This window comes from Boleophthalmus pectinirostris, unplaced genomic scaffold (assembly GCF_026225935.1).
Source record: "Boleophthalmus pectinirostris isolate CB_2022bp ecotype Guang Dong unplaced genomic scaffold, ASM2622593v1 HiC_scaffold_3, whole genome shotgun sequence".
Taxonomy (NCBI): domain Eukaryota; kingdom Metazoa; phylum Chordata; class Actinopteri; order Gobiiformes; family Gobiidae; genus Boleophthalmus; species Boleophthalmus pectinirostris.
The window spans coordinates 42,840,726-42,861,253 of NW_026571299.1; positions in this window are offsets into that span (position 1 = coordinate 42,840,726).

Genomic DNA, 20,528 nt, shown 5'->3' on the forward strand with positions numbered 1-20,528 from the left:
CTGCTCAGACAGGGAGGGATAAGTCTACACCAAATTACACCTGACACACATGTTTTGTGAATATGCAGTTAGTGGGAAAAACAGGTGGGAAGTTGCTAGCAAAAGACAATAATGTATGTAGATAATGTAGCTATTTTTGTAATGCATTTTATATTTGGACAAAAACGTGTATGTTCAGTAGTACCAACTGATTTTTCTTTATATACCACTTCTCCAGAAGCTACAATCTCATGCATTTTTCATTTTTCGAGGTGGCCTATCTGCGTTATTGAACCCTCTGACCATCACCTACACACACATACAGCACATTCATACTAGGAAATGTGGATGAACTGTCTTGCCTAAGGACACAACAGCAGTTTTGCCACTGTGTTCCCACGGTGTAACCTGATATATTACAATATTATGTATATTGTGATGGAAATAGTGGGAATTTTCTGAGCTTTTCTGAGCTCTCAAGTCTGAAATACATAAACACGCATGAATCAATCTAAACTCTGAGAAGGGAAGAGGGAACATGGTTATAGCATGACATGGGTACAGATGGGCCCGGTCAAGCAGAAGTAAACAGCAAGACCAAAAATTCAAGTTAATGCATCTGATATAAAAATGTATTGAACAGATACATATGTACTCTAGTTTATGAAACTGTTGACCTTTTTTCTGTTCCATTTTTGGTTCTAAAGTTCCATATGTTTTAAACAGACCATGTATGAAACATGGAACAAAAATTATTGCCCAAATTTCAAAGACCTGCAAATCATGTCAATAAATGGATGTATTTCATCATATCTTGTGTTATTCCATCTTTGAACTGTTGATGAAGGGACATGATTTTTTCAAAAAAAAAAAAAAAATTTAAAATCATAAAAATTTGCTTGGAAGGACTAACATATTTTATAGAAATAGTTTCCTTTCATTTTGAAGTAATATTAAAGTATTTGGAAGAAAAAAGCGACAAATGATGTAAAATCATGCACCTTCTACTTGTTTGAACAATTTTCCCTCCGTTACCATGACCTTTCTTAATAAAAAATCTCATGACTCAAAAAGTAAGAGGTTTTTCAACCTAATCTTGTACCATATGGTAGAAAACTATATGAAGCAAATATTCAAACCAGTTTGTTAAGGATATGGAAGTGAGAACCAAGAGTTATCACTGTTTGGATTTATTGCCCAAAAAGTGCTGCATATTTCATTCCCTCCATTACCGACATGAGTTTTTAAATTTTTTGTCAACAACTTGAAAGAATATCACAGGTTTAACTTGACCCTGTTGGAGTGTAACTCTTTCCTACATTCTGATACTTTACTTATTTCAATAGTCCCTCTAGTTTCTGAATAAGAGACATTTGAATGTCAAAAATCTGCCCGTTTCCCTCCGTTACCACTTGACTGGACACACTTGTAAAAGGCCAGGTTTTATTATATCTCTCCTTTAATAAATAAAAGATAAAGATTTTATAAAATATATACGCTATGTAATTACACCAACATTAATTACAATGAACAGTAACGTCACAAATAATAAAAAATATAGAAATAAACATGGAGTGAACCTGCATAGACATTATGTAATTCAGCTAGCCTGCCTGCTGCGTACATGCTCCCGCCTCTGTGCCTGTCTTCCATTATTGATTTCTGTAGCATAGCGCTGTTACTCCGGGAGTCAGCCATCATCTCATAAATCCTCCATGGCCCTTCCTTATTTAAACCAGATGTCTGCACTGTACACTTATGCCTGAGCTGAAGCAGACCTCCATACTTGGTCTCAGTCACAACAGTAATGTCTCCTTATCTGTTAGGGTCCATCATGTGACCTCCGGCATGTCGACCCATTAATGCGTGTATCCCATTAACCTTTGGGAATCCAGCGGGACCGGGAGGAACTGCTGTGTCAATCATGCTTCTGTAAATTATTGATGGTGAAACATAAGTTCATGTACAATTGTCAGTGGTCTGTGTGCATTACAGTTTATGGTGTACACAGTGCACACAAGTGTTGCTTTCTATATTTGTGGGAATTGTTTCAGAGCTTAATGAGCCCCATGTTATGGTATTTTCTGATCTATGTGATGAGTTTCTTCTTTGTCCAAAACATAAATGGAATTGTTTTTTGCTTTATTCGCACATATTTAACATACAAACAGTGCATTACTGTATTAGGCTGAGTACACTGAAAAAAAAAGGTTGTTGGATTTGCGTAAAAAAGTTATGGAAAGCGGTTGCATGCAATAAAATGATGTTTAGGCTTTGAAACTTATTTCGATCCCCTCTACACATATTTTTCTCAGAACATGAATGTCACTTTTTCATGTTGATGAAATTTGATCAAATCATGCTGAATATGCATATTTATCTTATGTTAACTTATTGTGAAATGTATAAGTCTGTATAATTTAATTTAATTGATCTAATTCTGTAAAATATCTATAATAAATAATAATAATCTTTAGTTTTCCACAGTTCTGTATTGTCTTAACAGAATCAAACACACAGAGAGCACAAGTACAGAGACACACAGTTTGGAGCTGGACAGTGTGAAGATTTATTCCAGTGAAGAAGCTCTGGTCTCTGCCTGTGGACACAGAATAACACATGATGATCACATTCTGATGATCTACTCTGTTGAACATGTTTAAATACATTTAAAGTACCTATAATGGACCAAAACAGAATCACATGAACATTAGAAGTGTATCTGCAGAAACAAAACTCACCATGTGCTGCTTTTCTTCCTCTAAACACAGTAACAGGGAGGGCATCTGGTATAAAGTCTCCTAGTGCCACATCACCCTGTAGAAACACGAAAACTGTTTCAATAGGAAGTTCATATTTAAAAATGTGTTTAAAATCATTTTAGTTGAGTTACTTACTTTGTTCATCTGTGCTCTGTGTTTTTGTTGGTTCTCAAACATCTTCCTTTTTCCTGAAACATCAGCTGTAACATTCATGAACTTCCCCACAGCTCCAGCAGAGCTCTGGACGTCACTCTGTGTTTGTAGACGACTCTGGAACAAACACATTCACATCTTAGTACAAGTGTCACACTCTTGTAGATGAACAGTCAAATACAATTTGTCTCATGGAAACAGTCCTTACATTAACTCTAATTTCAAATAAAACACCACAAACATGTTTTAACAATGACGACATTCTAGTCCAGAGAAACATATAAAATCTTTGAAAAGTCTCACCTCCAGATCAGCTCTCATAATCCTCCTGCTCCACACTGTGTGTCTCTGCTCCTGGAACTGTCCTGTGTCCTGTTACATTTGAATTTTCCCTCCAAAAGTTTTGGGGAGGAGAATTCCAGAGGGAGGAGCCTCACCACAGATTATAATAAAGTCATGTTTCCTCAACCTGATTAAAACATGCAGATCTAACATCGACCACAATCATGTGACCTTTGTAAGATTTAAACATGCTGGACAGAGAAATGTAAAAAAGTCATGTTATTGTTGTCAAATTTGTTTTTGCAATTTGAGCAACCCCTCTCGGACCGTTTTTCAGTGTACGTCTCTTAAACAGAAAACTTTGTGATGTCATATAGGAAATAGTAAAGTATAGGAAATGCTCCACTGTGTTTTTAAAGACTATACACCTTCACCAGAATCATTTGGATCATTTTAGCCCAAGAATTACACTAAAGGTAAAAGGAAACTGTCTGGAACTGAAAACTACCACTACATGACAAGGTGGAACAGAACATTTTGTGCATTGGAGCTGCAGACAGGCTAATAATAAAGTTTGTTAAGAAACAAACATGTGTGAATAAAACAAAACACAACTCCAGATATGTGTTTGAAAAAGTAACAATGTCCTAACATGGCTAAAAGATCACAAGAGTCAGTTTTCAGAATCAGAATCAGAATAAAAATTTATTTGTCATTTCAGTATAAAAAAATACACAGAAACGAAACACTGCACTCAGGTCCAGGTCAACAGCAGCATAGATAATAATACAAATAAATAGTTAAAAATATTGTATGTCAAATACAGTCTTTAAAAAACACAGCCCCCACCTGCCCCCGTTTTCTAAAGTGTGTTCCAAGTCAGTGCTGTTTTGTAAGGTGCATTAGTGTCTGGGCTTTCTGACAGAATGAATCTGTTTCACGGCATCAGGATAAAAACTGTTCCGTAGTCTGGTGGTCCTGGCCTGTAGATGGCGCAATCTTCTGCCTGATGGGAGAGCTGTAAAACGTCCATGTGCTGGATGGTGGAGTCTTCCATGATGCTGTGGGCTTTTGTCCTGCACCTGCTGATGTAAATATCTTCAATGCAGGGCAGACTACAGCCGCAGACGCGCTCCGCAGCTCTAACTATCCTCTGCAGAGCTTTCCTCTCTGTCACGGTGCTGCTGCTGAACCACACAGTCATGTTGGAGGTGAGGATGCTCTCCACCGCACACCTGTAAAAGGCCTTCAGGACAGAGGGGCCCACACCTGCTTTTTTGAGGCGCCTAAGGAAGTATATGTGTTGGTGTCCCTTATTCACAATGCAACTGGTGTTGTTAGACCAGCTGAGACTGTTCAGGATCTGGACTCCCAGGTATTTAAGACAGGAAACAATCTCCACTGCATCTCCATTGATGTACAGAGGAGAAGGGGCATTAGGTTTCCTGCGGAAATCAACAATCATCTCCTTTGTTTTCTTTATATTGATGCACAGATTGTTGGTTTAGCACCAGACCTCCAGCTGACAGACCTCCCTTCTGTAATTGGACTCATCGTTGTTCATGATGAGCCCCACCACTGCTGTGTCATCAGCAAACTTCACTATATGATTGACAGTGTTGAGGAGTAACGGATTACATGTACCGCCGTTACGTAATCAGAGTACAAATTATGAGTAACTGTATTCAGTTACAGTTACTGTTTCAATGAGTGGTAATTGGATTACAGTTACTTTGCTGAAATAAGTGGATTACAAGGCGGTATTTTCCTGTTTTCACATTTTGTGCTACATCCCATTTATTTATTTTTTTATTTCGGTAATTTCACTCATTGCCGGAAACCCAAACAGAACGTGCGCAATAAGAGCGACGTAAACGTCATGTTAAAGTTGGCGGTGTCAGTCACACAGTGGAAGCAGCAGTGCATTGGTAAAAACGCATTTGTGTCTTGGAAATTCTTCTCCCAATGTGAGATATATATAAAAAACAAAAACAAATATAAAATCGCCTACAACTTAAATGTGAAACAGGAGTTACTGGCACTGGTGAAAACAACCTGCATAGAATCATAATATCTGCACTAGTGTCCTATAATGACCTGCCACATGAGGGGACACACACACACAAACACACACAAACACACACAAACAAACACAAACACACACAAACAAACACAAACACACACAAACACACACCTTCATCATCGTCATCAACCTGACAACCCGCGGACCACGTCTCCTTCCGTAGTTACAGCGCGGACACCGCCGTCTCTCGGACCGTGTTTTCTCGCGTAAACCGCGCTTCCTCCTGTGCGCCTCTAAACCAGAACTAACACCAGGACTAAACCAGAACTAACACCAGGACTAAACCAGAATAACACCAGGACTAAACCAGAACTAACACCAGGACTAAACCAGGACTAAAGCAGGACTGAACCAGGTTTAAACTAGGACTAAACCACGACTAAACCAGAACTAAAGACCTGGTCTAGACCTGGTCTAGACCTGGTCTAAACCAGGTCTAAAATCAGGACTAAACCAGGACTAAACCAGGACTAAACCAGGTCTAAACAACCTGACACCTAACAGTAGGTTGACATAATTTAAGGTGATCTCATATAAAAAATAATTTCTCTATCAATAATATTTTTTAATCTGGTGAAGGAAAGACTGATCTTGTTACTGTTTTTTAACAGACAAAACCTCTTATATTAAGATGTCGTGGTCTTTGTTTCTCTACAGCAAACAGTTGCTTATTCATGGAGACTTGGGCTCAGACAATTTGAAGACAACAAACAAGAATTTTCAGGATGTAGTTGCTACATTCATGTCGTTTAAAAAAACATGACAATATCAAGTAATCCAAAGTAATCAGATTACGTTACTCACTTTAAGTAATTTAATGGATTACGTTACAAACTACATTTTGGGATGTGTAATCTGTAATCTGTAGGGGATTACATTTTAAAAGTAACCTTCCCAACACTGATGATTGAAAGAATAGTGAGTGACACAGTCATAAGTAAGCAGTGTATATAGAAGGGGGCTTAAAACACACCCCTGGGGTGAACCAGTGCTGATGCAGATGGAGGAAGATGTGATGTTGTGGATCTTTACAGCTTGTGACCTGTTGGTGAGGAAATCCAAAATCCAGTTGCACAGTGTCCTGCTTAAGCCCAGGAGAATGAGTTTGTCTACCAGAGTCTGTGGGATTATGGTGTTAAAAGCAGAACTGAAATCCAAAAAAAGGAGCCTAACACAAGAATCCTTTTTATCAAGATGAGTTAGAGCTATGTGAACCAGTCCAGATATAGCATCAGCTGTAGAACGATTTTCACGATAGGCATACTGATGTATGTCCACAGCCACGTTTTGCATAATATAGGTCCTTTAAATGTATAATTGTGTTCACTGTTAGATCCTATCCTTTGTAGATTGACTGTTTAATCTGCTCTGTCAATAGTATTATTTACTCATATAGATTATACATTCATACAGTGGTTAAGCACACAGTGAAGCATATAGTGTAGCAGCACATTTTCACACCAGTGGACCATGGATATTTAAGTCTTTGTTTACCAAATACTGGCACTGTCAATATTTCTATGCTATGTGGATTTTTCATTGAGTATGTTGTACAGTTATAGATCAACTAATCAGTGGAGTAACTCAGTCCACACATAGAAACTTAGTACTTGGCAAACTCTTGACAGAATTTACACCTATGGCCTTGTAAATTCTGAATCAAGTGGAAATGATTTATAGTGGTGAAGACTGCTGAGTGAACACTTGCTCTTTAGGTCCAGTCCAACAGATGAGCAACTGGAGCTTATTTTGTTAAATAGAATGTGAAATTGGGAATAAAGACTTCAAATGAGGTTTAAGGTCACAATGTGAAGTAAAGCGAGAGTCTATCTTTGAATCTCTCGCTGCCCAAACTCCATCGAACTTCATCTTATTAAAGATGCACTATGTAACTTTTCTGGTTTCTTAAAGGGATATTTTGGGATTTTTGACATAAATCTGTATGTCATCCCCGTGAGCAGTGTCGTGCATCCACACTGACTTATCCCCGACAGCGTCCGGTGAGCCGAGATACTGGCCGTTTTCGGTGCTGATGAAAGTAGTCCGGCAAGTTGACTGGGGACAGTATAATAAAGTGTTTTTCTTCTCAATACAACATGTGTTCAAAAGAGTGATACATTTGCATCACAAAACCATCAACCTCAAAAAAGTCAGACCTCATAAACGCTTGGCATTATTTTCTTTCCATTCGTATCACTGCGCGCTGCCGCCAGGTGACAGCCGCGCCTGGTTCACTGTGTTTACTGCTCGAAATGTTAGTGACAACATGTCTGATTACGACACCGACAATAAAGACTTTGCCTTTACCACAAAGCCAAAGGGAGATCTTTATGAACCTGAATATACTGATGCTGAAATTCACCAGATGGAGTTAGAACGGGCAGAGAGAGAAGAGAAAAGAGACAGAGAAGTGGTACAAGTTGAAGCTGGAGCCGTGAGAGACCGAGTGAGCGACAATCACCATCACGTCATTTACAAACTCGTATACAGTGAACATAGAGTCTACACTGTGACTGAAGCATGGACGACTAATAGAAACATGAATCATCCACACGTCCACGTAGCTGCTGCCAACAGTGTACGAGACATTTACAATAGTAATAACAGTCGACTTATAAAGTTACGTTTTGTAGAAGCTTCACTGGTGATATGACACTGAGTGATTTACTGCACACAGAGTTACAGCTGATTCTTGAGTCTGTTCTCTTGTAAACACAGCGGCATTTCTTCGTTCTTACCTGGTTTGGTTTCCACGTTGAAGCCAAAGGCAAGAAGCCAAAGTTTCCTCAGTGCAAAGTCCGTGACAGGAAAACGGTGACATGTGTGTGGAGATTCAGCCAGATTTTTGTTGTTACAGCCTGGATAATCAAGAGTTCACACCATTTTTTAGATATATTCTTATGTATCTTATACAAGCTTATATACTTATCGCTCTAGCTCTCACGTCGCGGCGGTCTGCGCATGTAAACACTGCAGAACAACTGAAGAACAACTGAAGAAAGTGATGGATTCGTGCACGGCTGTCACCTGGCGGCAGCGCGCTGTGATACGAACGGAAAGAAAATAGTGCCAAGCGATAATGAGGTCTGACTTTTTAGGCGACAATGGTTTTGTGATGCAAATGTATCACTCTTTTGAACACATGTTGTTTAGAGAAGAAAAACACTTTATTATACAGTCCCCAGCCAACTTGCCGGACTACTTTCATCAGCAACGAAAACGGCCAGTATCTCGCTGTCGGGGGTAAGTCAGTGTGGATGCACGGCACTGCTCACGGGGATGACATACAGATTTATGTCAAAAATCCCGAACTATCCCTTTAAATGGGTAATGTCTTCATGAGGGTGTTATTGTTGACTCTGCTCATAGTAAGTAATGTTAGTAAGTTTTCCATTTGTTTTAGTAACAAACATACCTATAAAGAATAATGCTATATCACTGAACTTTCCAGGCAAAGCTATAACTATAGAGACAAGCAGACAGACCCCAGAAAAGTTATACAATGCAGCTTTAATAACGTAAAATAAATGTGCTCTATAATCTCAAAGATAACTGTCTATAAAACTGCACCTATCTGCACCTAATTCTACCACTACCAAAATATTCTTTATATCCTAATAAAATACATTTTACAAGACGGTGTGTGGGCATTTTCTCTGTTATGGTATTTTCCATTAAAATATATGATCATTATTCTATACAAAAAAGGGGAATGTGGGGACTTATTACAGTCAAGTCTTTGGACATAAAAAAGGACATTTGAAGCAGGAGGTCGTCCCAGTGGTGTGACCCCAATTAATATGACTATTCTGAGTGCCTGGTCCACACTCCACCTTCCCTAACTCACTGCGCCCCAAATCTGCTGTCCGCTCTGACTGGGAGTTCTTTGGGGGGTTGTAGTCACCCCCTGCTCCTTTTGCAGCTGTCTGTCCGTCATATTGATGTTCCAAGGTCTCAGTCAATGCAAGCGCGCTGACAGCTTTGGATTTTTGTGCTAACTGGACTGCTTTAGTGTTGCAACCTCTTTGTATTTTGATGACTGTTTATTGATTTGCCCTCACAACACCCCTTACCTGAGAAGGTACTGTATGAAGTAACACTGCTGAATAAGTTATCTGCTCAGGCAAATGAAAACCCAATATTTAGTGGTTTAAGAATTTAGGAAGAAGAGGTATATCTCTCACATACAATGGCAAACTTAGTCAGCCCAATGGAACATTTGTGTACATTGACACAATGAGTGTATATACAGTTGGAGTGGGTATACAGTTTATAGGGCTATGATATAAAATAGTGCCACAGCAGTGCCTTGAAAATTTGAATGACGCCACAAAATGTTGTTTGTCGAAGATAATTGAAATTTGCCACATTCTTCTTTATATATTGAACAAAAACCCCAAAGAGGACATACCTCTATCTCTAACCATGCAGGCATGACAATGTCAGAAATGGTCTCATTGGAATGAATGAAGTAGTAACATATACATACTGATTTTCAGGCTGTAGGAGTGGACCGTAGGCATTATCTTAACTGTGGCATGTAACCCACGGTCTCAATAGGTGGCGGGGCCTGTATCCCTGGCCCCAAATAAATATTTTGTAATATTATAATAGTTGATAATATTTTATTTTAGACTAACAGTTTACATCCAAATATGATATCTTTTGAATGGTGAAAAGTCCTCAAAATGTCATGGAATAGAAAGATGATGTAGCCATGAATATACAATCAGACTCTAGAGTTTGATTTATACAAATGTTTTATATATTTCTGCTTCTTTAACTAAGATTTATTTATTGTTATTAAAGTGTAAATACTTTTTTCACTTTCACTGCCTTTGAGCTTGTTTTGTCACTGTGTCATAACACACAGAAAAGCAAGCATTATGGACATCAGTACGCTAACTCCTGGCATCTACCTGCCAATTAAAGTAAGACAAACTTGTTTTTCGTGTGTGTGTGTGTGCGTGCGTGCGTGCTGTTTAGCTCGGCATCATATGGGTGTGCCCTGCAGACCTGTTGGCATGAGCCTGCTTATGAAGCTGATTTAAGTATCATTCTATTTATTTTTATGAATGTCTGACAATACGACTGTAACATAACTGTTTACCTGTTTTTTCTCTCTTTTGTGACTCAGATGGCTTTGGTCCTGAAGCTCTTTCGTCTGAAGAGGATGGGCCAGATGTCCAGAGCCGTTACCGCTGGTCAAATGATCAGTGCTCTGCTGGAGCGGTAGAACAAGTCCCACCTTGTGAGGTGAGTTACATACTGATTAAAAATGTATCTGTCTTAACATTAACACATACAAGACCCACTAAATATATTGTGTGTGCTTTCAGACAATGACAATTTCAAGTATGGGGTGCTGAAGAGGACAGCCAAAATCCAAGGACCTTGGATGTTTCATCCCGGAGAGTGGTTCCAACACTCTCTAGTCCTCGACCTCCTTCCTTCCGGCTTGCTCCCAGGCCTCTGGTAGAGGACCCGAGCTGAATGAGGGTGAGAGACCAACCACCATGGAAGGTGAGAAACACACACGCATATCTATTTACATATATATAAATATAAATATGTATATATATATATATATATATATATATATATATATATATATATATATATATATAGAGAGAGAGAGAGAGAGAGAGAGAGAGAGAGAGAGAGAGAGAGAGAGAGAGAGAGAGAGAGAGAGAGAGAGAGTATTTGTTATGGAGTTGATAAAAATTCACAGGGGGCTTATTTGTGATGCAAGAGGTGGCAAGGGCCTTTATCGTCACGTGCGCCTTGATTTGTTATAATAATGTTTTACTTTAAAGTACGCACAATTGTTGATTACTGGATACAAGTTATTCTTAAATGCAGTTCCAGCTCCAGTGAGCAAAATTGTTAGCAAAATAATCAGGATTTCAGTCAAAAAAAAATCCATGCTCAGGGAACTTACACTAAGCCGTTGTCATTTGGTGATTCATTTAGTTTTTCATGCAGAGTCTTTTGTACAAAATTATGGCACATTTTGAACATTTGGTAACACAAAATTTCCCTCCAGTACAACACAATGGATCTATTTTTAAATAATGCTAGAGGTCACCCCTGCTGTGCAGTTACATAAGCTGAATTACTGCGCTTTCCCATGAGTCGATCAACAGCAAAGTCAGATCAGCGGGACAAAAGTTTCAATAACACAGAGAGCAGAGTTAATACTGTGCATGATTCGGGCTAGTAAGATCCATGTGTTGCTTTGTGCTTGGTTGCAGATGGAAATGCCAAAAGCCTATGTGAGTTTGTGATTGACAGATGTTGGTCGGAGGCTGTCTTCTCCAGTGGGGGCTGCTCAGTGGTCAGGAGAGCTGGCTAATGTGACGTGATGATGATAGATGATGCCAGTGGGATAGTCAGGCGTACTGTGTGGATTAAACATAAAGAAACGTGACAGTGAAAAATTGCCACGTTCCATTTGATCAAACACCATGGGATTAGACTCAACATTGCTCCAGACTGGGGAGTAGCTGGGCATGGACAACAACTCTGAGCTTAAATTCACAAGTTGGAAAACACTCCCAAAAATGATCTGAACTAAATAAGTTACTTCTCCACAGATCTGGATGGTTCCAATGATTCCCTCACTAGGTTGTTGACTTTTCATAGTTTAAGCCGTTTACGTGCTTGAGGATTTATGCATGTGAATTCATAATCTTATTCTTGTAAACCTGCAATTGCAAAATTATTATTATTATTACATATATATATTCCTGAATAACTTCTCTGGGGACTCATGCACACTGAAATATGTTCCAAAACTATATTATACCTTGGCTGGATCTTGTTCAGAAGTAGTATGAATACAATGCCGGGACATTTCCAAACGCAGCAACACAGAGAGATACCATTCTGAACAATTAAATTAGGGAAATTGGCATTATTCTCCATAGAAAAATGACATTATGTGCAATAATGACTCTAATTTGTAGATGCATTTTATATACATTTACCTACATGTTTCTGGTCTTGAAAGTATTGTACTGAAAGTATCAAGTTCATCATTCATATCAACAAGCAAGATTCTCCTCTGCAACAGCATGACCTGAGCTCTGTTTGACTCGTCAGTAATGTTTGTTTCTCGCCTTTGTATATTAAGTCATGTCGCACTTAAAAAAAAATTATCTATCAAGGCAAGGCCATAATAATTGCCTTAGTTTTAATGACATGGCTCATTTATGGAAGCATCGCAAATCTGAGTGATGGTGGCAACAGGTTACTCACCTATAGCCACGATGAGCTCCTGCTACATCGGTCCTCTCTGCTGAGTAACATCAAGCCTGTTGTTACTTCCATTCAAGCCTCCTCTCCCCTCCATCAGTCTATCAGATGTCCGTCCACGATGTAATAAAATGGATGGAAATGGAGAAAGTGCCTTCAAGACATCCATATCATCGTACTTACGTAAACATGGTTAGATAAGTCAAACGCCAATTCCAATGTCGGACTGAACACTTTTACTGTACTTCGATCTGACAGGACTGAGCAGGTGGAAGAAGTGTGGTTTTGTTCTGTGCTTACATCAGTAATAGCACAAATATCAAAATCCATCATAAGTCATACACACCTGACCAAGAAATACTGACCTTGTCCCTTCATCCTTTCTACCTGCCTAGGGATTTCCCTGTTATTGTGATGAGCTGTTTATGTCCTTCCCAGTGTGAACACCATCACAGCTGCCTAACTAATAGCTTGAAAGCTAATGATATGATAGCTAAGTAATCTGGTCATCCACTGTTCATTATGGGTGATTTTAACAATTGCTGACTGAACAGCGTTCAGCATCTTTCAAGCAGTATGTCAACATTGCAGTGAGGCAGGCAAACTTCTTGGATTTATGCTGCAGTAATATTACCAATGCTTTTTGTGCCCGTTCGTATCCAGTACTCTGGACTCCGCTGTGCTGTACAGACAACAACTGAAGAGACATTGCCAACTACAACAAATACTCATTCCAATTTGCCTATAAGGCAAGGAAGAACACAGAGGATGCTGTAGCCTGTCTGTTGCACCTCCTCCTCCTCCAGCACAAAGACTCTCCAGGACAGTTTGTGACAGTTTGACTTCGGCTCAGCCTTCAACTCCATCCAGAGGCACCTGATAATCCAGAAACTGCAACAACATCTCCTCGAGACAGATCCATCTCATTCATAACTTCCTGAGTAAAAGACAACAGGTTGTGTGGTTGGGCATGACCACATCCTCTGCCCTCACCTGTGGAGCACTGCAGGGATGTGGGCTTAGGCCATTTATTTACACTCTACACAAATGGCAATATCAGCACCTTTGCAAACATAACATACCTCAAATACTCCAATGATGCTATCCTTGCTTTTACTCAGTTATGGACTACTACAATAAAATCATAAACTTCACCAAATTTTGCAGTGACAACCGTCTCCACCTTAATGTCTGTAAAACAAAATAACTCATTTTCAAGTCCCCCTCACCACAGCCACCTATCATCATTAACAACCATACAGTAGAGACAATGGACACTTTCAAATATCTGTCAGATATATTTGAACACATTACAGACATTTACAAAAGAATCCAACTACTACAGTTGATAATCAGAAAACTCAAATTTTAACACCAGGGCCATTGGACGCATTGCACGCCCACTACAGGAACCCCTCATCGCTCTGCAACTTTGACAGAAGCCTGATCCCCTCAGCCATCACCTTTTTGAACAACAATCCTCGCTGAGTGTACCGTATGTATGTTGTTTGTGTGTTTCCACTTGGAGACAATAAAGTCTAAAGGCTAAAGTGTAATTGAATTTTGCTAATTTATTTTAGAATAATGACAGCATTATTTTCTAATAAATTGTGTATTTTGTATTGGGGGAAGGGGAGTCTTCACTGTAGGATGTGTTTAAATGTGTGACTTTTGTTGTTGTAATAGGTCAGGGACAGAAAAAAAACAACATCCATATAAAATTTGTAAAAAGATAAAAATACAGACTTAGAAACAAAAATGTAATGCAAATGACTTTAACAAGATCTACTGTGAAGGCCACTACTGTTCATTTCTTTCATGCAGATTCCTCCCTACTGCTTAAAAAGAGCTTACAAATTAGCTGTGAACACATACCACTGGCCTCATTGTGTCATTAGGAGAAGGCTGTCCTCTGGCTCACTGCAGGGCATCTCTTCTCATTGGCCTTTTTGCATCCTCACACTACAACCATCACTTTAGCATCTCTACCTGTTGTCAGACACAGCACCAGGGGAGCCATCATGCCCTCGCAACACAGCTGTCTTCTGCGATGAGGGATTAATATAGGCTGAGGAGCTCGTGGGTTCGGCTGCAAATCTTGTGAGTTCAGGAAAAAATTGAAAATAATGTATAAAACCAGTTCTAGAAAAAACAATGGTTTAAGATGTGGTATTTGTGGTATTTTATTTTAGCTTTCTACTATGTTATAACATCCCCTCATCAAAAACCTGCCTGAAGAGGTTTTAGATGTCATTCACTCATGTTTCAGTTATCTAGTGATCTCTCATGGGTCTTATCCGAATGCTCCTTACAGCTACAAATTCTGCGCAATGCTCAGCCCACAAGTCCATGTCACTGATGCTCCCACATGACAATTCTCCATAAATATACAAAATCATCATAAGAATAAGGAATGTGCAGTAGTTTCATCAGCGGGACACAGGCAGATTATGTTGTGATAGTGCTCTGAAGGATGAGCGACTAAGGGGAAACTTTTAAATATGTTAATAGGTTGTTTTTGGCGAATATAACATTTTCAAAACAACACAAGATAACGTCACGGTGATCTAAATATGTGATGTGTCAGCACTTAATATGTAGCCAGCCTGGCACCACCTAGTGCCTCAATTTCATTTCTCTCCAGCAACGAGGTCAGGAATCAAAATACACTAGACGGTTTGCAAAAAGTGTGAGTTCGGGCATCAACCAATCATTGAAGAACCAAATATTCAGTGCTGTCAACGTTTCCCGAGATCGAGGATTTAAAGCCTGAACAAAGAGAATGTTTGGTGAATTTCATCAAGGGGAAAGACGTTATTGCCCTTTTTCCTACGGGATTTGGGAAAAACTTAATATACCTGTTAGCCCTGTTAACGATGCATTACATACCTGACTACCAAATAGCAGAGATTGGTTAAATCAGGGGAGCTCACACTTTTTCATCATGTGAGCTACTTACAAAATGACCAAGTCATAATGATCTACCTAATACAAAGCCAAGCAAACTGCACTGAAACACTCTGTGCCCCTTTTTTGGCCCTCATCCACAGTTTGAAAACCCCTTCTTTAAGAGAACTTCCTCTGGCACTTTACACAAAACTGTGAAAAAAGTGAAAGAAGTAGGTAAAATTTTTAAACCTGTTTTTTAAAGTTCCAAACTGGATTTGCATTCTTTTCTGGTTTTGCAGTGATATTTACCAGCCTCTCCATGTTTACCAAACGAAACGCACATTGTGACAAACACAGATGCATTTGTGCACTTTTGTTAGACAAACTTCAGCCAAATGTGGCAGTAGGTCTGTTCTGTAGATCCGCTCTATGCTGTAGACCTGCTTTGTACCAACACTTGAACACAAATTTAGACTGGTTTTTGCTTCACGTTTGGTTTTGCTCTTCTAATTGCGCACTGTGGGAGGGGCTTGTGTTGGCTGTACGCAGGAAGGAGCGAGAGCGTGAAAAGGCGAGGGGCGGCGTGCTGACGTGAGGCAGATGGACAGGTAGGATGTTTAGGAAGTTGAACCTGCCCTGTGATGCACGCTGGTACACGAGGGCACACGCTGTTGCAGACGAGCCGTGCATAGGGAGCGTGTGTGTTTGTGATGTGCCATAGAGTCTCCGCGGGTTTCAAATGAGCGCACAGGCTGCACTGAGACGCCCCACACGCTCCTGCACCCGCTACAAGTTTATTACCAACAGCAGCGGCCGTAATGAAATATGATCACACTTGTTGAGTGTCAGACCTCGAGTGAGAGACAAGACCGAGTCCAAACGCGAGTCCGAGGCGAGTACTAAGACACCGCGATCTATCCACATGACCTTGGCGATCGACTGGTAGATCAGGATCGATGTATTGAGCACCCCTGGGTTAAATGATAAAAAGCACCTGCCTAATGTCGAGCGAATGAATTTCAACACTAGGAGGTCAGACGGTTTCTACGAAGTGAAACCGTCTGATGAATCAGGCTAGTTAATATGCCCCGCAGAAATGAAATACCCCCTCTTTGAATGGTTTTAAAGAGAAATGTATTACTTAAAATCAAGTATTTATTTCAAGATTGGGTCACACTAGTTTCTTAGAACATGGGCATTAGATAAAATTTAAAATACAAAAACAACCAATTATTATTATTATTTATTAAAGAGATATTCATTACTATGTCCAACAACTTGCATGAGTCGAGTTTGACACTGGCTGCTGGAACTGGATGCCAGTTTCTATAGGTTACCATGGAGACGATCACTCAGGCCGGCATTAATACCTCATTGATCTTCCACATGAGAAGGGGGAGGCAGGAAGTAATTTCTGGAATGTTACTCTGAAAAGAAAAAAATAAATAAATAAACTTCTACCGCTTGCATCTGGAGAGACATTTTTACTCTCTGCCAAAGATCCTTGTAGTGGGAGGTTGCTGAGGCATGTGTTTTTTTTTTTACTCGGTGATTGCATTAAGTGCTGTTGCGGGCCGTGTTTACCTTTTTGCCTTTGAGGACTTCTCGTAGGCGTTGTCTGCATCTTGAGGGCTGCCAGAGTGCTTGTCGGAATGGAAGAAGAGTCCGCTGAGGTTTATAAATAAAATTGACAGCAAGCACCTAACCTGGGCCTGACTTGAATGTTCAAAAGGTTGGCGCGTTTTGTGAGATGGCTATGGGGAAATCTGTGCCTGTAGAACGCAGCTGTAGCACACTCTCTCCATGTATAAATATGAAATGTACTTGGCCCCTGCAGAGAGCCACTTACAAGTGACTTTAAGCAGCTGAGGCAGGGGTTAGAATGGAAGGCAAGGGGAAAATGTGATGTCGGCATTGTTAAAGCGTATGCAGATTTTGTCAAAGACTAATTCTCTAAGCCTCAACTTCAGCAGAGAAGTTCTTCAGAGATTATCAACGAAGCGACATCGGGGTGCACAGTTGCCGACATGAAAAAGGAGTGAAAATTGTCTTTGAATCTCAAGGTACTTTGTTGTGGCTTTGGATCCTTTCGGCCCAATCTTGGTTGGTGTTATAAAGAAATTCACATTCTGGGATTTCATATGAAAATGTCTACCGGATTGTAATATGCAGTGTTACAGTAAAGACATGTTTTTATGAGAAAACTGAAGTCTGGAAATTCAGCTAACTGCAAGGTGTGCAGAGCAATAGGCGCCCAAGCGTATGCATAAAATAGCTGTGTTTCTTTGCTGGGTTCCTGCTGGGTGCTTTTCTACACAACAGTTATTTTTACAGAATTTGTGTGTGTGTGTGTGTGTGTGTGTGTGTGTGTGTGTGTGTGTGTGTGTGTGTGTGTGTGTGTGTGTGTGTGTGTGTGTGTGTGTGTGTTAGCCTCTGCCTTGCCTGCACCACTGACACTGTGAACATTGCTTCCCTTGGGGACTTCTGAAAGCTTGTTTTGGAATATCGGCTTATAACTGTCCTGTCAAAAATTATATATCTCTTGAAGATAAATAATGAATCAATATTGGCCCCAGAGCCTCTCCCTGTTCCTCATGTATCTCTCTCCCCAGTATGCATTTGATTTCTCAGTATGTATACAGAAATGTAAGTTACATACATATCAAAGTGAGAAAGTGACGACTTCTACTGAGGTGTGGCCAGATGTGCTTGATCTGATTTGCATCCATATTCACTTGCATTTGTCACTTCCGGACATGATTAGCAAAAGGGAACAGAAGTATTTACATTGAAGGGTCTTTCTAACAGCCAAATGAGTTTTAGTTACAAGACCAAATGTGTTTCTAAAAGATAAACTAATCACTGTCAATCACTAATCAATATTTTCCTGTGGGGGTCTGGTCTCAGGTAGAAAACACATTCATTTACACAAAGACAGAATGAGAGAAATCTTTCCACAATCTAAATTTCGATCACAGTAACAAAGGCATCTATTACAATGTCCGATTACCATCATAAATCATCAGAACAACAGACACACCATTTTCTTTTTACATATTTACCATTTTCCTTTTCACAAATGTACATACTGTTTAAATGACACAGAACAAGCATGCTCATACTGAAGGATGTTCTGATTAAATACCAATTTATTTTAACACAATTTTACACATTTGAAATTATGGAAGTATCAGTTTTGCACATAGACTGTTAATGGACATAGACAAGCCGCTCCTTCCACTCTGTTTCCAATTGACTTCACATTGAGAAGTTGTAGCCCGTCTCTCTGTAACTGCTGTACAGTGTTGGGGAGTAACAGATTACATGTACCGGAGTTACCTAATCAGAGTACAAATTATGAGTAACTGTATTCAGTTACAGTTACTGTTTCAATGAGTGGTAATTGGATTACAGTTACTTTGTTGATATAAATGGATTACACAGTGGTATTTTCCTGTTTTCACATTTTGGGCTAAATTCCTTTTTTTTTTCTTCTTTTTTTTCTTTTTTTTTTTGGTAATTCCACTCATTGCTGGACACTAAACCAGGGCTAAACCAGGACTAAAACAAAGACTAAACCAGGATTAAAACAAAGACTAAAACAAGGACTAAAACTGGACTAAAACCAGGATTAAAATAGGACTAAAATAGGTCTAAACCAGGACTAAACCAGGTCTAACACAGGACTAATACAGGATTTAACAGGACTAAACCATGCTGCGTGGACGTGTCTAATACAGTTCAGAAAAGTCTCGGCTTTTTAATTTTCTTTTTGCAGACAAAACTTCTTATGTTACGATATTCTAGTCTTTGCTTCTCTACAGCAAACCAAGTAATCCAAAGTATTCAGATTACGTTACTTGCTTTAAGTAATTTTATGGATTATGTTACAAACTACATTCTGGTGTATGTAATCTGTAATCTGTAGGGGAATACACTTTAAAAGTAACCTTCCCAACACTGCTGCTGTAACCTCATCATTTTGCTCTCTAAATTATTGCTTTAACCCACTTTGCATGATCATGGTGTTTTTATTTTATATTATCTGTTCATAAATTCCTTATTCTTAATACGGAGCCTGATTCCAAATTCATGAGCTTCACTTGAGTGGAGCTGAACGCCGTGGCTTTCATTACACAGTACTGAATATGGAAAAAACACAAGAAACACGAGCTGCTAAAATGTATTTATGCAACACTTTTACATCTTTGATTCTTTATTGTATACACCACAACATCTGGGGCTTTAGGATGAAACGGCTCCATACCTGCTTTGTGGTGACACGTATGTTAATTACAGCACATTTCAGGTAAGTGGCTCATTAGGCTGTTTGAGAGAATGCCAAGTGTGTTCTGGGTTGCTATCAAAGACGAAGTGCCCGCATGAAAAACCCCAAATATGAAACATATTGTAATTAAGAATCTTTGTGGAACCCATCCATCAGAGCTTGTTGTCGCCAATTAGCCACCCACTATTTAAAGACACTGGCCCTTTTGCAGAATGCACCTTGCGGGAACATTTTCTAAGGCGTTTCATCAAATGTTTCTTTATCAACTAATCAAGTAGCATTTTGAAAACATATTTGGCTGTGATTATGTGCTTGATTGTCCACCGCCGCTCTGCCTCAAAGTTCCCGGTCTCTTTCCTTGTTAAAAAACTCTGATTAAAAAGTTTTTTAGTGGCACTTTATTCTTTGTCCCATTTCATTATTCTTTTTTTCACAGCCCGAATGAGGGCCAAAAGTCTGTGCGGTGCCGGGATGTTAAGTGAGCCCCTTGGAGATAATAGTACTGCCAATTTCGCTGTCCGGTAATGCCACACCAATAGTCAGAGAGACCCAGATACCGCCATTTTCTTAGGTCATCAGAGGTCAAGGTAGCTCTGCTTTTTTTTATTTCTCTGTTCATTCTTTTGTTCCTGTCCAATGATTAGTATATGGTGTCTCAACCCACTTATTGCTCTGCCAGCATAAGGGATATGCTCCAATAACTCCCCAGCAAGAGAAGGTGCACCCATACTTGTCTACTTAGCGTTCTATTTCCTGTTTAAAAATGGCTTTTTAGAAATTTGAACCAAGGACACTTAGACAGGACTCAAGTGGGTAAAATGTTGGATGATTTATC